This window comes from Sturnira hondurensis, unplaced genomic scaffold (assembly GCF_014824575.4).
Source record: "Sturnira hondurensis isolate 20B ecotype Veracruz unplaced genomic scaffold, ASM1482457v3 Scaffold0022201, whole genome shotgun sequence".
Lineage (NCBI taxonomy): Eukaryota > Metazoa > Chordata > Mammalia > Chiroptera > Phyllostomidae > Sturnira > Sturnira hondurensis.
In genome coordinates this window covers 8,924,868-8,942,390 of record NW_028094832.1, presented here as the reverse complement: position 1 = coordinate 8,942,390, position 17,523 = coordinate 8,924,868, and the positions used below count along the sequence as shown (strand labels likewise).

Here is a 17,523-nt window from a genome sequence, read left to right as displayed (position 1 = left end):
CTGGTAATCCCAATTTGTGGCTAAGAAGTGACTGTTTATGAGTTACCCTACAGTTACGAATGACAGCCCTCGTGGTATGGGTGGGAGTCGGGGGTGGGAGGAAAAAGCTGACAGACCGAGGACTGAAGACGGAGGCCAACTTTCTTCACCCACCACATCACCTCAAAGGAGTGATGATTCTAACTTCAAACTAGCTTCAGAGCCAGTGTGAATGTAGGTTTATCAAGTTGGAAGACAACATAAATAGTAGCCCCCTTTCTCCTTGGTTTTGCCTTCCATAATTTCAGTAACCGTCATTCAACAGGGCAAAAATATTTCATAGAAAATTCCAGAAATAAACAGTTCATAAGTTTTCAACTGCACACTGTTCTGAGTAGTGTGAAGAAATCTTGCATCATCCCATTCTGTCCCACTCAGGATGTAAATCATCCTTTTGCCTAACACATCCACACTGGATACACTCGCTGCCCATCAGTCAGTTGGCAGATGGAGAGGTTATCACATCACCTGCGATGGTGTCACCGTGCTTGTATTCAGGTAACCCTCATTTTATTTATTGGTGTCGTTCACATAAATTTTTTGACAATATAACATCAGAAATGCCCTATTTTATTGTTATTTGTTATTATTGTTCATCTTACTGTGTCTAATTTATAAGTTAAGCTTTTTCATAGGATCGCAAGTATAGGAAAAATATAGCATGTATAGGATTCTCTACAGTCCATGGTTTCAGACACCCACTGGGATCTTGGAACATACCTCCCGTGGACGAGGGTAGACTGCCGTATTTAATTCAGCAACCTGTTAGTTTGATTTATAGCTCATAAATATTTAGACATAGTGTGTACGGAGCCTCCATTGGTATTCTTGAGCTGGCTCCACAAAGTTTATGGGCTGCTCTAGGAAGGAATTACAAGAGGATGGCGTAACTGACAACCGCTGAGGAAGGGCGAGGTAACGCTTACAAGAAATAAACATCTCAGACCTGGAGAACATTATGCTAAGTGAAATAAGCCAGTCAGAGAAAGACAAATACCCTATGATCTCACTCATATGTGGAATCTAGTGAACAGAATAAACAGATGAACAAGATAGGAACAGAGGCACAGACACATGGGACAGACAGACAGCTGTCTGAGAGTAGTAGGGAGGGGGGACTGGATGTACGAAGGTGAAGGGATGAGCCAAAGAGCACATGTGCATGACTCAGAGACACCGGCAACAGTGTGGGGATGGCCAGAGGGGAGGGGGAGTGGGAGCTGGGAGGAGGGGAGCAAAGGGTGCAGAGGCAATGGGGACGTTCGCAATAATGTCAACAATAAAAATAAAGAAATAACATCTCCAAACAAATTTTAGGAAAAGTCCCATTCCTTAGAGCCTTGAGCCTTGCATTAGCTCCTTTAGTTCTTCCAGCCTTTGAGCGTGCAAATGGGTCGGTCAGCTGAGATTCAGGGAGGCCCACAAAGTTCACAGTGAGCAGCTGCTGGGGCTGACTGCTCAGGACTCCCTACTCCAAACCAGAGTTATTTCCGCCACAAACTGCTGCCTCAGATGTTCAGCGTGCCAACACCTTTTTTTCTTTTACAAAAAGAAAAGAAACATTTCATTCACTTAAATGAGTGTACGGTTTTAAACTCATGATTCATTCAAAAGTCATGATCCAGTCTTGAAAAGTAATCTGTTCTGTTGTCCTTACACGTCATCTACTGAGACATACCCAATTTAGAAGTAAGTGACTCTGATCTATGTCACTCCTTAGATCAATAGTCTCACCAGAAAACACACGTAGGTACACCATGAAAATCAGTGCTCAATATTGACAGTGTGAGTAGGCATTTTGTAACTTAGTGTTACAATCATTCCATTTAGTCTAAATTTAGAAAAAGAGAAAACTCTCTCTCTGTATATGCTCATATATAAGCATTAATATATGGACCTATAGGAAATAGCTTTATAGGAAAGCTAAGTATATGCATTATAAAACAACATTATCATGTGCTTAAACTAGGAAAAGGTTATACTGGTGCCATCTTGAGTTGGTGTTGATTAGCCAAGAAATGTTCAAAATACATGTTCATATAAGTCGTATCAATAAGAAACAATCCAAGACCAAAAATAAGGCTATGGTGTTCAAAGAGTTTATAAATATTTCAGGAAAAAATGCCAAATGCTCTCACTTGAGTTGATTCCTGAGCAACTCTCTGATTTAGATGAATTGATTTCACCTGAGGTTGTTCTTTCTGTTTGTTTTGGGGTTTTTTTTGTGGGGAGGAGGGGCGGTTTGGTGCAAAGGCTTGAAAACGAAGTTACTTGGTAAAAAAAAAAATAAGGAAAATTATGGGATACAAGTTAAGGGCAAAGTCACATGATAAAAAAACCTTTTCAGAATCAAAATAGTCCCGCATCTTCCTACAGTGCCAGCCGAGGACTCCTTTCCCTGTTTCCGTGACACTGGAAAACCACCGCCAGAAGCAGCTGGGTGCCCCTCGTGTGCACTGGGAAGGCAGGTCTGTAACTACCACGGATTATTTGGGACTACAGAAGAAGGATCTCAATGTATCCTTGAGATATCCTTGGATTTGCCTGGGGCCCAGGATTCCCTGGGAAAGATCTTCAACTCAGACCATGACTGGGTTCAGAGTTAGACTGATGTGTGTAAAACAATGACCTTTCTCCTCCAATGGTGGGGAAAACTGGGTCCCTGGAAGTAAGCAGAGGACATGACTTGACTCCCATACCTCACGTTGGAGAGTCCAGGATTGTCCATCACTGCCCTGCAGCCCTCCTCCCCGCCATCCCGGAGTGTTCTCTAGGACAAAAATACAAGGGCTGTGGCCCAAACCACGCGGTTGTGGGAGCCCACCATGCAAGACCTGGTCGCAGACATCTTGAGAGCCACTGGTCCAGAGGAGAGGGCGATAGTGACACCATGTCCAAAAGCAACAAATTAACCATGGGAAGGACGTGAGTGACACCACGGCCTCCAGCACTGGCGCTTCCAGAATTTGTTCCTCTCCTAGAATCCCAAGGACAAGAGACTTGTCTATGCCAGCAAAGTGGCCTGGGGGACACTTGACTTACATGTAGCAGTTTCTAAGGCTGCTCAGAAATATTTATGGAGGGGAACCTGCGGAAAATTCAGGACCTGTCTATTATCAGTGAGTAAGCAAGCTCAAAGCACAAAGATGAAGGCAATTGCTGTAAATAAGATCATATATTCACCAGCTGGACAAGCCAGTAACACATAGAACATGACATAATTTGCATACAAACATGTTACATAATATACATATGTGCATTTGCATATTATACATAATGTTATGGTGTTTTTTGCCATCTAATCTCCTCTACCCAAATAGAAATTATGATTGCTCTTGAAATGCGCTTTTTTATTTAATTTCAATGCCACTTCAAGGTAAATGTGTGCTATACATGTTCCCATAAGACATTCTTTCAGCGTATTGAATGAGTGACTTCTGTGGGTCAGGCACTATACAAAGCCCCTTGTGAGAAAATGAGATATTATCCCCACTCTCATGCACCTTACAATCAAGACTCACTCCCAATGTAGTTACCACTCAGAATGTTTCATTAAAATCTGAAGTGTAAAGCTCTCTGCCTGTTTATTTTATACACGTAGAAGGAAATGCATCCAGATTTTACTGCAGCAAAACACACCACAGCCAATGACGAGGACGGGCCAGCATCACGGGTGTGCTATCTGTGCCGTCACCGGGGGCCCTGAGCTTTGTGGAATGCTCTGTTGTCACCGACTTAAAATGTGCATTAATTTTGAAGCAAGGAGACCCACATTTTCATTTTTTACTGAGCCCTACAAAGTATGCAGCCTATTTCAGGTCAGAAAAGTTTCACTGCTCTGTGCATAGAGAGCGTGTTGCTTGTGTAAATGGGTAAAGGCATCTCGGGCAGAATTGCCAGGTTTAGCAAATGAACTACAGACCCCCAGTCTAGTATAAGTCCCAAATATTGCTTGGTATACACTTACACTAAAAAGGTTATCCATTTCCTACAGATAATTCAAACGTAACTAGATGTCCTGTATTTTATCTGGCAAGCCTTCTCTTGGGTAAAGGTAGTTATAATCATATGGTGCCACTGTAATTATTAATACATATCCTTTCACTCTCCTAAGTGTCTTAGTTTTTAAAATAAACTTTATGTTCGCTCTAGGTACAGGGCCTGAGAAGAACCTGGTGTGTATGAGGCCTGTGTGGCTGTGAGCACCCGGAGATTCCTGTGCTCTTCACTTTTAGGGAGACAGACAGCAATAAAAAGCCTGGGAGGGTAACAGGAGGAGACGAACAGTAAAATAAATGTGGGCAGTGCCGAAGAGCCTTACAGGAGTCAAATGGACTTTCCAAATTTAATCGTCTTGAAAATTCAATGTGGGATTCGACCAAAAAAAATTACCCCATATATCATGCCTACTTGCTCACGGATGAGCCTTGAAGAGGGTTCTTTGAATGGACAAATGCCAGAAATGGAGGAGAATATGAAAGTCGTTGAAGCATCTCAAACCAGCTGAGTCATGGGGAATGTGCCAAAATCTTGGTTGTGGGATTTTTAGCACTGCTTTTTGGACTAATTCATATGTTTAATTCCCTATAGGGTTTTTCCTTTAGATAGTGGAATCACTTGAATGACTCAGTGATGGTTGCTAGTAAATATAAATCCATAGAGTACTGATTCAATTTTTAATCCCTCATAGTCTGACTTCTATCGCTACGAATTTCTTAACACTGTCTTCTGAAAATCCCCGAACTTCTTTCCTTACCGAGCTCTGCAGTCATTCTCCAGTCGTGGTATTCTTCATCCTCCTCTGGCTTCTGCACTATACTTACTCACCTTGACATCTTGTTTTCCTAACTCTGCACCTGTTTATTCAACACTTAACAGGATGCCACTGCCTATACCTGGTATTCCAAGACTTTTTCAACCTGGTTCCAACCTATCCTGCAGCCTGATCTCCCAACTTCTCCCTTTTGTGTGTCTTCCACTCTAATCATATGAGACTACTCTGCGTTCTTCCCATGGCTACAAACCAACCTCCCACTCTGCCTTTGTTCCGGTCCCACTCTTCACCCTCCACGACGTCTTTCTTCCTGTCCCAGACTTGCCTTCTGAACCCTGGTTTGAGGGGGTATTTTTGACATTCTAACTTTTATTACAAATAGTTATTTGTGGATTTTTCTTTCACCTTCATAAGGTCTAAAGTACATCAAAACAGGAGCCAATTTTTTGGGGGGGGTCTGGCTATTAAAAAAATAACATTTGTCCTCTATTTAGCCCACTAACTTAAATAATCCATGCACCAAATACAGGTTCTACAATCACTGGATTTATTTAAATGGAATCGAATTCAGACCCTATAGAGTATCTTTATAGGATAATAAGATAATTTGGCTGAGAACAATTGACCTTGAATCATTTTGATTGCATAAGTCTTTGAGAGAGATGCCAACATATTCACATAAAATGAGGCCTTGGTTTTGTTGAGAACCAAGAATTTCTGAATGCAAATGACAATAAGGAAAATCCTTTTAAGCTGTTAACTATAGGAAGTCATTACATACTCATGGAGGATCATAGCTAACATATCACAATGAAATTGCCTCAACAAATATTGAGTCCCTCCTTTATGGAAAATGTAGTATTATGTGCTATGCTTCATAAAATACTTCGAATTGCCAGAAAATAGAAACCCTTCCTCAATTTGGGGTTGGTAATGGTATTGGAAACAAAGAGGGTGATTCATGTAGAGCAAAACCATATTAAAATTTAAAATGCATTAAAATTAAATAAAGGGCATACTTCAAGAGCACATATAATTTACATTTAGGTAATAAGAGAATAGATACTTCCTTTTCAGAATTTTTCTTTGATATTCTATGAGCAGTGTCAGCCATTGATGCCTTCAGCTTATAAATGTGGCGCAGCCATAGAAACAGAATTTTAAAATCCATTTTGCCTGGCCTCGTTCTCTCCAACAGAATTCTCTATTATGTGCCTCTTAATCTATTTCCTGATAGCTTCTCTCATTTAATTTTACTGGTACTGATAGTGGTTGGTGTGTGTGTGTGTGTGTGTGTGTGTGTGCGTGTGTGTGTATTGGAAATGTAGAGCGAAGCAATGTGGTAATTCTTGAGCTTTTACACTCTCATATTACACACACACACAAGAGGATTGCATTAAGATATGGAACATTCCACAAAATCAATGAGATCCAACCCAATTTCATGGAAGCGGTTTGCGATAACACTGGAAACTATGATTTCTTACAAGCTAATGTGTTCACACTGTGCAGAGAGCAGCTCTAAGTCTGGGCTCTCTATTCTTACCGTCCCTGGGACCAGACTTTTAAACTACAGCCCGGGTTTGGGTGACAGGATGCAGGAGACATGGCCTTCAGGGGAAACTTACTCTGCAATTTCTCAGCAGGGCTGGACTCTGCTCAGTAATTATACTAGCTCTGGGGAAATCTCGGTTCTTGACAATTCTCCAGGAAAGGGGTGTGGGCGGAACAGCAACCCTCTTCAACCCCCAGGTTTGTATAGGAACCTGGAATCACTGGAGCACGCTCAGTTTGTTGGGGGAAAGAACATCAACCCTAGCTGGAACGAATGTCCCCACTAGCAGTAAGACGGCCCTTTCCAAATCCTAGCCACGTGAGACCNAATCAATGAGATCCAACCCAATTTCATGGAAGCGGTTTGCGATAACACTGGAAACCATGATTTCTTACAAGCTAATGTGTTCACACTGTGCAGAGAGCAGCTCTAAGTCTGGGCTCTCTATCCTTACCGTCCCTGGGACCAGACTTTTAAACTACAGCCCGGGTTTGGGTGACAGGATGCAGGAGACATGGCCTTCAGGGGAAACTTACTCTGCAATTTCTCAGCAGGGCTGGACTCTGCTCAGTAATTATACTAGCTCTGGGGAAATCTCGGTTCTTGACAATTCTCCAGGAAAGGGGTGTGGGCGGAACAGCAACCCTCTTCAACCCCCAGGTTTGTATAGGAACCTGGAATCACTGGAGCACGCTCAGTTTGTTGGGGGAAAGAACATCAACCCTAGCTGGAACGAGTGTCCCCACTAGCAGTAAGACGGCCCTTTCCAAATCCTAGCCACGTGAGACCTGTCTCCTTTTCCGTTGTGTTGACAAAACTTTGAAAACTCTGTCTTGGGAAGACCAATGTGCTAATGCTAGACCCACTCCATAGAGCACCTTTGTGCAATACGAAAAAGGCACCTCACTGGGCAGATGTAGCCCCACCTCAGGGGGCATGGCCCAGTGAGCATGGTGCAAGCTAGATTCACCCGCACCCAGCTCCCTTCTCCACTGGGTGCCCTTTTGCAAGGCCCAACCCACATATACAATAGCTCTGGTTTTCACTGTGCACTTGGTATTCTCATTTCAAACATCATGGATAAAACAGCAACCGAAAAGTCGCTTAATATTTGCAGTTTTCAGCAGTACCGTGCTAACATTCCATTAAGTGAGATCTGCTGATAATAAGCCCCCTGATTACACCCCTGGCTTCCCAGTTTGCCATATCCTGTCTGCTTCAGACGCATCATTACCAAGATTATATATGTAGATATATCAAAAGATAAAGCCTTATTTTAAGATGACTCTTGCAGTGGTTTATCTGGAAGACATGTTAGAAAATTTCTCTACATTATGAAATTATTTTAAGCCTGTCTTGGGTGACTTCATGTTGCAATCTCTGTTCTAATCATCAGGTCATTAAATAACCTTGCAGAAGAATTGTTAATGTGCTCTAACATAATTCTAAGGGAAAATAAGGGAATTTCTCTTGAGGTCCACGGTGGTTGCAAGAAGAAAAAAAGTTACCTAAGCATTACGCTAGAAATACATTCCTTTTTGGCTAACCATCCACATAACCCACTCATTTTTCTGTGGGAGAAGTCTCCTTTGCAGGGCCAGCCTTAAAGATGCAAAGCCCAGAAAGTTCATCTCCAAGGAGGGGATGCAAAGAAGGGGCCCAGAGTACCTTGTTGCTCACTAGAGTTAAATGAGCAGCAGAAAACCGGAAATGGGTGGGTAAGATTCCTGTCTCCTCTGTGTTGCCCTTCGCACTGTCCCTAGAAAGGCACTGGTGCCCAGTGCATGTTCGCTCAGTGTTTGGTTTGGGCATCTGCGGCACAGGGGCCTGGTGACATGTATCAGCTTCCAAGGACTCAGGTCTTTCTGGTGTGGAAAATCTCCAGTGTTTAGCTCAGGTTAGTTTCCTGCCTTTAGATACCCAGAGTTTGGCACAATTTTACAAATGCCCAAATGGGTCATATTTTTCTACGTTTTTTGACACAATGGAAATGCCTGTGATCACATGTGCATCACTGCATAAGCATATCCTGACAGGTTTTTTAAATTAATAGCTACTTAATTTACAAAGAATGTTGGTATTATTAAGGACATGTCGGTTCCAATGGATTAGGCAGATCATCACATTTTATAAACTGCCAACATGTAGTGACACTTTCCTCTTTACAATGAGTTTCATCAAATTCAAGTGCTGGTTTCTGGTTTATAATTCAATCCATTTCACTGACTCACAGAGGGTGGAGTAAAATGACAAAGTCCTTTGGTCCTTCAGTCAGAGTTTTTCATATTACCGGGTGATTATACATTTATCTTCTTACCACATGAGGTGCTATGTAAAACCGTGGTCAATAATTACCACCCTGCAACTAACTTTTATGTATTCTAGAACTGCCCTAACATAAATATGTCAGATCAGAGGAAACAAATAAAGCATAAGACTGTCATTAAACTGAGGGCTGGAGAGACAGGGAGGGAGAAATTATCATGGCCCTGCCAGCTAGAATCCTGCCCCAAAGGAGACTCCAGCAACACTTCACCCCCAGGTACATTACGTACTAGCTACATTTACTGCCTGTTGTAAAGCGATGCAAAACACCAGCCAGACACAGCACAACAAAGCTTACATTGTACACACAGGATGTGGGAATATAAATACAGAAAACCAAGGGCTATCAGCTTATTTGTGCTGGCAACTTTCTGGATGGTTAATTAGGTTTAGACTTTAGTTTTCCTACTTCCCTGTCCCCCTACCCTTTTCGGAACCAGTATTCTCTCACACTGTGGACCAGATGGGTTCGTACAGCTTTTGAAGTGTGTGAAGGAGTTGAGGCCCTTGCAGGGGCTGCAGGGATGCAGAGAGCAATGTGGTTGTGGGACAGGTGGGCATTCTACAAAGAGGTACGATGACTGACTACATTATCAACTCTCAGTAGTGCGTTTTTGTATTTAACGTATGTACTTTTCTAGTTCAGCTCATTTAAATTAGAATAGTTTAATTCAAATGAGCTTAAGAAAAGACTGTTGATTTAATATTTGTACATATGCACAAAGTACAGTTCATCCCGGAGCACCCATGTCAATAGAGCAGGATGGTAATGATTGAAAATGAAGACCTGTGTATTTCAAAGTGTTTCTGGGTTTACATTGAACTCTACATATATAAATATGTATGTGTATACAAGATCTGTTCAGAAATTATCCAGCCATGTAATATGAAAAATAAAGATATTTATTGAAGAAGGTACGAGATACAAAAAATATTACACGTAGGACAATGACGCCTTAGTCCCCTTCAAAGTAGGCATCTTGGGACCTCACACAGTTCTCCCAATTGCGCCATCAGCTGCCCCCGGGGTATTTTTCTGAATCTCATCGATGGTCTGAAATCTCTTCCCCTTCAAAGGAGATTTTAGTTTTGGGAAAAGCCAGAAGTCACAGGGCATCGAATCTGGCCTGTAGGGGGGCTGAGTCACCTTGGCGATTTGATGTTTCACCAAAACACTCTGCACGAGATGTGATGCATGAGCGGGCACGTTGTGGTGAGGAAGCTGCCAGTCACCAGTTGCCTATAGCTGCGGCCTTCTAAATCATCCCAATAGTTTCCAAGGAAGAATGTTCAAGGTTAACACAAAACTTGATTCAGATTTGTTGTTCTATTTGCTCAGTCATTTTGAATGCAGTGGCCACACAGTACACACGCTCACTCAACAGCATCTACTGTTCCACTGACTAGTACAGTGAAATGGTTATTTTTCACACATGTGCATTCCAGTCCACTCTCCTTGGCTGCCAGGTTACATCGATGTTGCACAAACCATTCTCCTTATATTAACAATGGCTGGACTCTTTCTGGACAGACCTCTTATATACAAATTCAGGGCATTTAAAATACTTCAAACAAAATAACACAGCTCCAGTTCTGAAAAAGGTAGAGAACCAGTGATCGTCCCCATTCTATTACCTGCACATCTCTTCCCTGTTCCTCGCTCCATGCAAGAAATGAGGATGTTGCCAGCCAGTGCTACGTGAGCATTAGCCTGATCAAAAGCAAGTGAGAAGGTGGCTATAGACTAATGCCCAGCGCCTACTTATATATAAGTAAAAAGAGTTGCACATACACCACCACAAGATCATTCCCTTTTTCAGAGTCCAAGTCTCCATCTCAGCAGTTTCTTTTTACCATGGATTGGAAAAGCAGGAGGAATATAATCTCTACTCTGACATTCTCCTACCTTGGTTATTCTAACTTTAGTTAATAAAGTTAATTAAATAATTAACTTTACCATATTGAATATCAACTGTACTTAAAAAATTAAGAAACTGTTCAGTACAGTGGCTGGATTTAATTTGTGAAGCTGTGAATTATGTACCAGGCCAAATTTTTTCACTGATTTTTAAAAAAAATTATATGACCTATTAAAATAGTGCACAGTGCAAAAAAAGTCTCTTTTCTTCCAAATTCTCATAATTGCAATATGGATATGCCATGAGCATATTTTCCTAAAAATCCTTTGGAGTTTGAAATTTTCACAGGATCTCCACTTCAGAGTCCTGCTTACGTATTGTAGAATAAACAGGCTTGAATGGATCATTTGCAGGTATTAACAGGAAGTCTGGGGGCCTGAAGCACAACGCCCCGGTTGCCATGACAAAATCTGGGGTACATGTGTCCTTTAACCCAATAACAGAAGCTTTTGCTTTCCCAAGTTGAGCCCTCCCAAGCTGACCTGCATGCCATTCTTGCTTTATTACACTCAGAAGACACCCCTGCTGTCCTTTATTCAGCTGTGAGTTTCTGGCCCCTTGTCCTGGCTGGGCCCTTCTGGTCCCCTTTACCCCTCAGGAGCCAACCCTGGGCTCCAGCTTCTGCTCTCAGCCCTGCTCGCCTGAGTCCCCCTGCAGACCACCCTGGTCAGCTCATTCACCACTGGGCCAGCCCCTGCCTCTCTTTCACTTCTTGTGCCTACAAGTGTCTGGCTGGACTCACAAGTGCAGCAGTAAATAAATAGTACTAACAGGGACTGATTTTAAAGAAGCACTGATTTTCAAAACGTGAGAAAGCTAAAAGGAAAAAAAAAAGGAAAGAGCTTTCGCTTAAGGCTGGGGTGGAGGGGGCAATACCTATTCTTATCTGCCAGCTCATGTATTTTTCTAAGAATCATCAACATATATTTTAATTTCTTTCCTTAGCAACCCTCTCTTATTTGGCATCTGCCCACCATGACATATTTTGCCTGGAGATTTTGGTAAAAATACCCAACAGAGGAGAGCTCAACTCAATTTTCCCTTTCTTATGTATCCTTACTACTTCTGTAAGGGCTTGCCCCTGGCCAACAGGTTCAAGTGCTTCGCCGTGTCTAGTGGCATTCCAAGGTTGAGCTGAAGAAGCCTGGGAGGTGGGGACCAGGACTCAGGGAGTTCATGAGATCAAAACTATTTTTATAATAATAGTAAGATGTCACTATTAACTGCTTGTTTTCTCTCATATTCTTTCATCTATGCACATGTTTCCAAAACCATCAGAAGTTTCTCACAATAGAAATCTCTGATAGTAAGAAAACGTTGCCCAGGTTTAGCTAATGGGAGTTGCCAGGCAACATTCTGCATAATTTTATATATACAAATATTGTTATCACAATTCTAAGAGACAGATACCATGGCAGTTTTGCCAATGAGAAAACTGAGGCTCCGGGGGTAGGGAGATTTATACACGTTTATCCCCAATGGTTTTACCTCTACAATTCTTTTTAAGAGAGGGCAACTTTCTCTTTAAGTTGTGTGGTAATGAGGTGTCCCTCCAAATTGTGTGACAATGAAATTTGAGACTTTACAGGTAAGGAATTGGAAGTAATATCCTATTTGGTCGTGGGTAAGTGCAATAATTTTCTACTAATTTGTGGGCAAGCCTTCAATTAGGATTCCACCTGTTTTTGATCAGAAGGATTTTGTTTTAGAAAGTCAGAATTTCCAAGACTGAACTCTCCAAGTATGAAGTCTGCTCTGTGATGCTGCTTCTCTGGTGTGATCTGCAGGGGTGGGAGATGTCGCTGAACGCAGTTTGCTTCACGTGGTCTCTGACATTTTAAGAAAGATTGACAGGGCTGTCATTTTCTAGTAAACTTGGCAATGCAACCAGAGGACACTGAACGGTGCATCATTCAAAAGGTAAATAAAAGTTTGGAAAGTGCTGAGCACCCTACTGAGATAAAAGAATTCGGTGGTAGTTCTGCTGGGCTTGTGTTTTATGTTTATCAGAATGTTTCTGTCTTATTGATCATACCTGTACCTGCCAAGCAGCCAATATGGATCACATATTCTCTAAAAAAAAAAAAATTAGTTACTGATTACATAGCACCAAGCAATTGAGAAAATCCTTCTATCTGCTCAGATACCCAGCTGCCTCGGACTCTACAGTGTTGGACATTCGTTTGCGGTCAGCAAACAATTCGTTTTGTCTGCACGCTGGAGACGGCGGTGGCACCTGCTCTTTGACACTTGTCACTGTAGACAATAAAACCTGCTGCGTAGATGTTTTTAATCAAGTATTATAGGGAGTCTTCTAATTCTGCGTCATGGTTTTCTTTCCTAATAAACACTTCTAAAAGGCTGTGTGTCATATTAGAAATGGTCATTTGAAAACCTCTTTTCTAAAAATGTGCAGTGCGGAGTTCAACTCACTCTGACTCCGACTCCATTTCAACAGCTCTCTGCATGGCCTTCGTAATAAAGTTCACTGGGGCCCATTGTTTGGGATATTATTGACTTAACATTCATTAAGAGACACATAAAAACTCACTTCCTGCATAACCAGGGCATAGTGTTTAAGCTGTAAATATGGCAATATGGGTGTAAATATTGGCTTAAAACTCTTGTTGAGTCATTTATTTCCTTTATCTTATTGTCTCTAAATCGCCGTTCTATTCTCTTCTGTTTAGCCTGGCCCTTGCCCAGTCTCTGAATGTGCTTTCTGAATTCCCAGTGGCAGTTTTGTTGGGACTCTTCCCGAAAGAGTCAGGGGGCACCGAACGAGGGTAATTTTTGTTCTCACTCTGTTCCAGACACTCCGTAGCGGCTGAACACGGAGACGGCACTCCACTGGGATGACCTTTGATTCTTGCCAGAGGGGAGCGACTTCACTGAGGGAATTCACTCTGGCCGATGAGTCTCTAGTGTTTGTCGAGATCTCTGTGGAAACAAACATTTCCGAGGGTCTTTGTGGAACAGTCCAGAAATAATTAAGCCAGGAGACCCCTACCCTACCCGCCCCACACAAAAATGTCAGATTATACTTTCTTTTAAAGACTCCCTAATTGATGCCCTTGTGTACATAATTGCTATTTCCCAGCACTTTCTCTTTGCCTTTGTACTGAGAAAAAATACAAAAGAAAAGTCAAGCGAATCAAGACATAAATTCATTTTTACAGCTGAATAAGCTTTCCCTTCGGTTGTTTTAAAAATGAAATAAAGGGGAAAATATTTGTTGGAGAATAATAAACACACCCCGGTATTTGCTGCTCTAGTTAGGCTGGGCTAAGATCGAAGTGGCTCGGTAAGACCACCTGTGTTTCTTGGGGCAAGCCCAGAAGCTTCAGAATCTGTAGAGCTGGTTTCTGTCCAGAGACCTGGCCACATTCTTGGATCTCTTACTCAACATGAGGCATCCACACCACTGGAAAGTTTAACAAAACATCAACAACTGGAAGAGCCAGTAAGCCTATGGTTTGACCCCCGGCCTGCACACCCTTACATCAATCTCCTTCTAATCTTCTGGGAAATTAGTTCAGCCTTCAAGGCAGGAGAAGGGCAACCTGAGGGTACAGCTGCTCAGTCTCCCATAGGAGATGAAGAATCTGCAGTCGCCCCAGAGCTCACAGTTAGATGGTTGCTTTTTAATCTGCTTTCCCCTTGGCAGAAAGGATGCCTCCGTAATAACTCTAAAAGCATCAGAGAAAAAGCAGCGCACTCTGAAGCATTCCACGATGGAGTCCAACAAAAGAAGCATAACTCAGAATCATTTCAGAAGCAATTAATAAATTGCTGCTCAGAAGCAGCTCCTCAAGGAAGCTTGCTCTTTAGCCCAATAATCTAAAACACATCTTGAAAACAGTAGCTGAGGAGGAAGGGAAAAGATAACAAATCTTGTTTTCCACTTGTCCTTTGGTATCCTTCACAGAAGTCGGATACGTTCTGAAGTGGCTATTTTGGGTATTTGCATTTTTTCCAGAGGTCTACTTAGCTTCACTGCCTTTATCTAAAGAAGATGGTAACATGGCCACATCAATGGTACTAGTAGAAAGAGTGAGCTATAGACAAAGTCAGGGTCTCGCTCTGCTGAGCGAGCCAGCCTCAGCCTGCGAGACCCTGTCTTCAGTGCCTGTCTGTGGGACTGTGGACAGGGAATTCGACACCGTTCAGCCTCCAAGTGTTCATTGCAAAACGAAAAGATTGGATAAGATTCTGGTTTCCCACAGTGCATTTCCTGAACACACTGGGTTAATAGGTATTGTGTGGAGAGCTTTACTTTTATTTATGTTGCAGAAATACTGAATTAAACAAAGTTAAGTGGAGTTTTACAACAGGATTGATCACACCTTGTAATATACTAGTTACTACCGTAAACGTATTCATGGAGCATCACAATCTAAGGTTGCTTCCAGTTCTAAAATTCCATTTTTCAGTCTGAAGTAGCTAATTGCAAATTGGCGTGTGTACAAAGGTCACAATCACAGCAACTATTAATCATCATTGAATGATGTACTTCACAGGTGGATGTGTGGGAACATGGAACAGAGCGGGCACGTATAAAATCCAATGTCGGCAGGAAGGTTTTCCTACTCTCCACTTAGCCTTCTCCCCACTGAGGGGCTGGTTTCTATGCACCCAGGGCCTTGGTCGGAGGGAGAAGGCCCCAGACTCACCATAATGTAAACTGGTATCACTCATTCCTGATACAACTCATTGCAGCCTGTTATTCTCCTTATCTTTCCAGTGGGATAATATAAGGTCTAAGCAATTCTCAGGTCTGAGTTTCTCCACTCAGCATTGCATCCACCAGACATACATTACTTTTTTCTAGAAAATAAATTTCACTGTAAAAGAGTTTAAAGCACTAGCCTTAGTCACATCCTTATCCTTTAACCAGAATTGTTTTCTCAGTCTAATTTTCACATATGACTGACCCACGCTCTTTGGAATTTTATGTGTCATACTACTTATTGTGATTATCGCAGGCTGCAAAAGCAAAGGTGATATTAAATGTGAAGTCATTGAGTTGCCTGTCTAGTGGCAATTCTGTCAGTGAATTTTCTTATCTCAGCTGTCTTCTTTTCCCAAATTGTAAAAGCTATAAAAATGATCTGTGATTACTTTATGCATTAGGCAAAGAATATAAAGTGAATTAAAACTTTCAGGAGAATAATATTTTAATTATAAATTTGAACATAATTGTGAATAGAAATGCGTTGTAAGCATTTTTTTCTTGTCAACAATTATTCACTACTACTTCACTTTAAGGATTAAATCCATGCGCGGTCCTGCTGAGACATGTAACATATATGGTTGTGAAAATATTTCTCTCAAATCTCCCGTTGCCTGGAGTGCAATTGACTGATGGGTTCAGCTGCTGCCTTCTGCATCCACCACTGAATATGAACTAGGGTCACATTTCCCATGAGCATTCCTGAGAGACACGGGTTCTTTAATGGGCAGCTTTGGCTTAAGAGCTCTCTGTTGACCTTACCGCAACTGTTCAGCTGCACCACTTGTCCAAGACTGTTCCACCCAAAGGTCTTCCCTTCCCTCTCTCTTTCTCAAGGGTGAGATCTGCAGTGTGGTCTAATGATGCTCCCTCCCAATTTTCCCTCAATTGTACTTACCCTGGTAAATCCATTGCATTGATAATTTATTTTATCCTGGCTTCTAATTTTTAGCTAACATGAACAAATTCCCTATTTTTAGACTTTTAAGTACTTTCCCGTTTTTGCCCTTGTTTGTTTTCAATCAATAGCATTTCAATGAAATTTCTTGTAAGATTTCATACACGTCATCATTAATTTCTTAGTACATAAAGTTTGGAGTGTAATTGCTTGTAGCACAGAAAGTATACATTTTAGGACTTTTGAAACACATTGAAAAATTGCCCTCAAGAAATTATTCCAATTTGCATAACCAAAGCAAATTATTTGTTTCTTTGGGGTTGTTTGTACTTTTTCTCATGACTTACAAGAGAGTCAATTACTAAAATAATTTAAATGTTAGCATTTAACATTTAACATTGTTGACATAAGGAATTCATTTCAAGTCAAATAACCTTATTAAGCAAATTCCACCTACTGGAATAAGATTTAAACCTCCCCCACAGTCACAGGTACACATACAAACTCACAATATCTAGAAAATATTGTACATAGTATTATTCAATTGAGAAAAGCAAAATAGAAAAATTTGTCTTTTGAAAGGATTCTTATTCAGCCACTAATACTATGGAGCAGCTTGGTCTCCTATTGCTGGTAAATCATCTTGGTAAGCAGCTAACAGAATCTGGCCAGAGATAGTGGAGGAATTTTGTGTGGGCATGTGCATTCATTTACTTTCCAAAATAATTCCATCTGGATGCATGAGAAATGTTCTATCTGTTTCAGCTCATTAGGAGACAAGATTCAAGCAAACATACTCATTGATTTAACATGCTGGATCGGTGAGAAATGAGTCATCCGTTGCAATTTGCTCCACCAAGTTTGGAGATGGAAGATGACCCACATGCATTTTCTGAGTTGCCCATTAATTTATAGCTTAGAAAGCCATAACATTTTATTGGCTGTCTCTAAATCAGGCACCCAAAGCAATTAGAAACTGGGGGAGTGAGAAGGGATAAATGGTCGAGATGAACTCTTATTTTAATTGATTCTTCAATCACGGGAGTCAAAGAAATGTCACTAATTTAAAGTAAAATGGCCTTGTCAGAGATAACTTATAGAACCCTTAGTTTTCTATACGCTTGAGTCTCAACCCCAAAATAGGCGTCAAAAATGTACTTTAAGTAAATAGTTTAGAAGTTGTACAATTTGCCCATGTAAATAATGTTTGTTTTCTGTTCATTTCTACAAACAAGTTTGTACTGACCAAGGACTGTATTCCCAAGGGAATAACAAAAATGC

At 41.4% G+C, this 17,523-nt stretch overlaps 1 long non-coding RNA gene across 3 annotated transcripts in view; it reads right to left on the bottom strand.

Moving 5' to 3' along the window:
• Positions 1–647: 647 nt before the first annotated feature.
• LOC118978975 (uncharacterized) overlaps positions 648–17,523 on the bottom strand; it is a 31,488-nt gene continuing 14,612 nt past the window's right edge. The window contains exons 2-4 of one of the 3 annotated variants that reach the window (XR_005064818.1): positions 13,416–13,552; positions 2,864–3,016; positions 648–1,578 (exon numbers count right to left, since the gene is read on the bottom strand). This is a non-coding gene — a long non-coding RNA (uncharacterized LOC118978975). Of the gene's footprint in view, positions 1,579–2,863; positions 3,017–10,197; positions 10,287–12,647; positions 12,686–13,415; positions 13,553–17,523 lie in introns of those variants that run through there. The other 2 variants (XR_005064816.1, XR_005064817.1) reach the window with 2 other exon arrangements.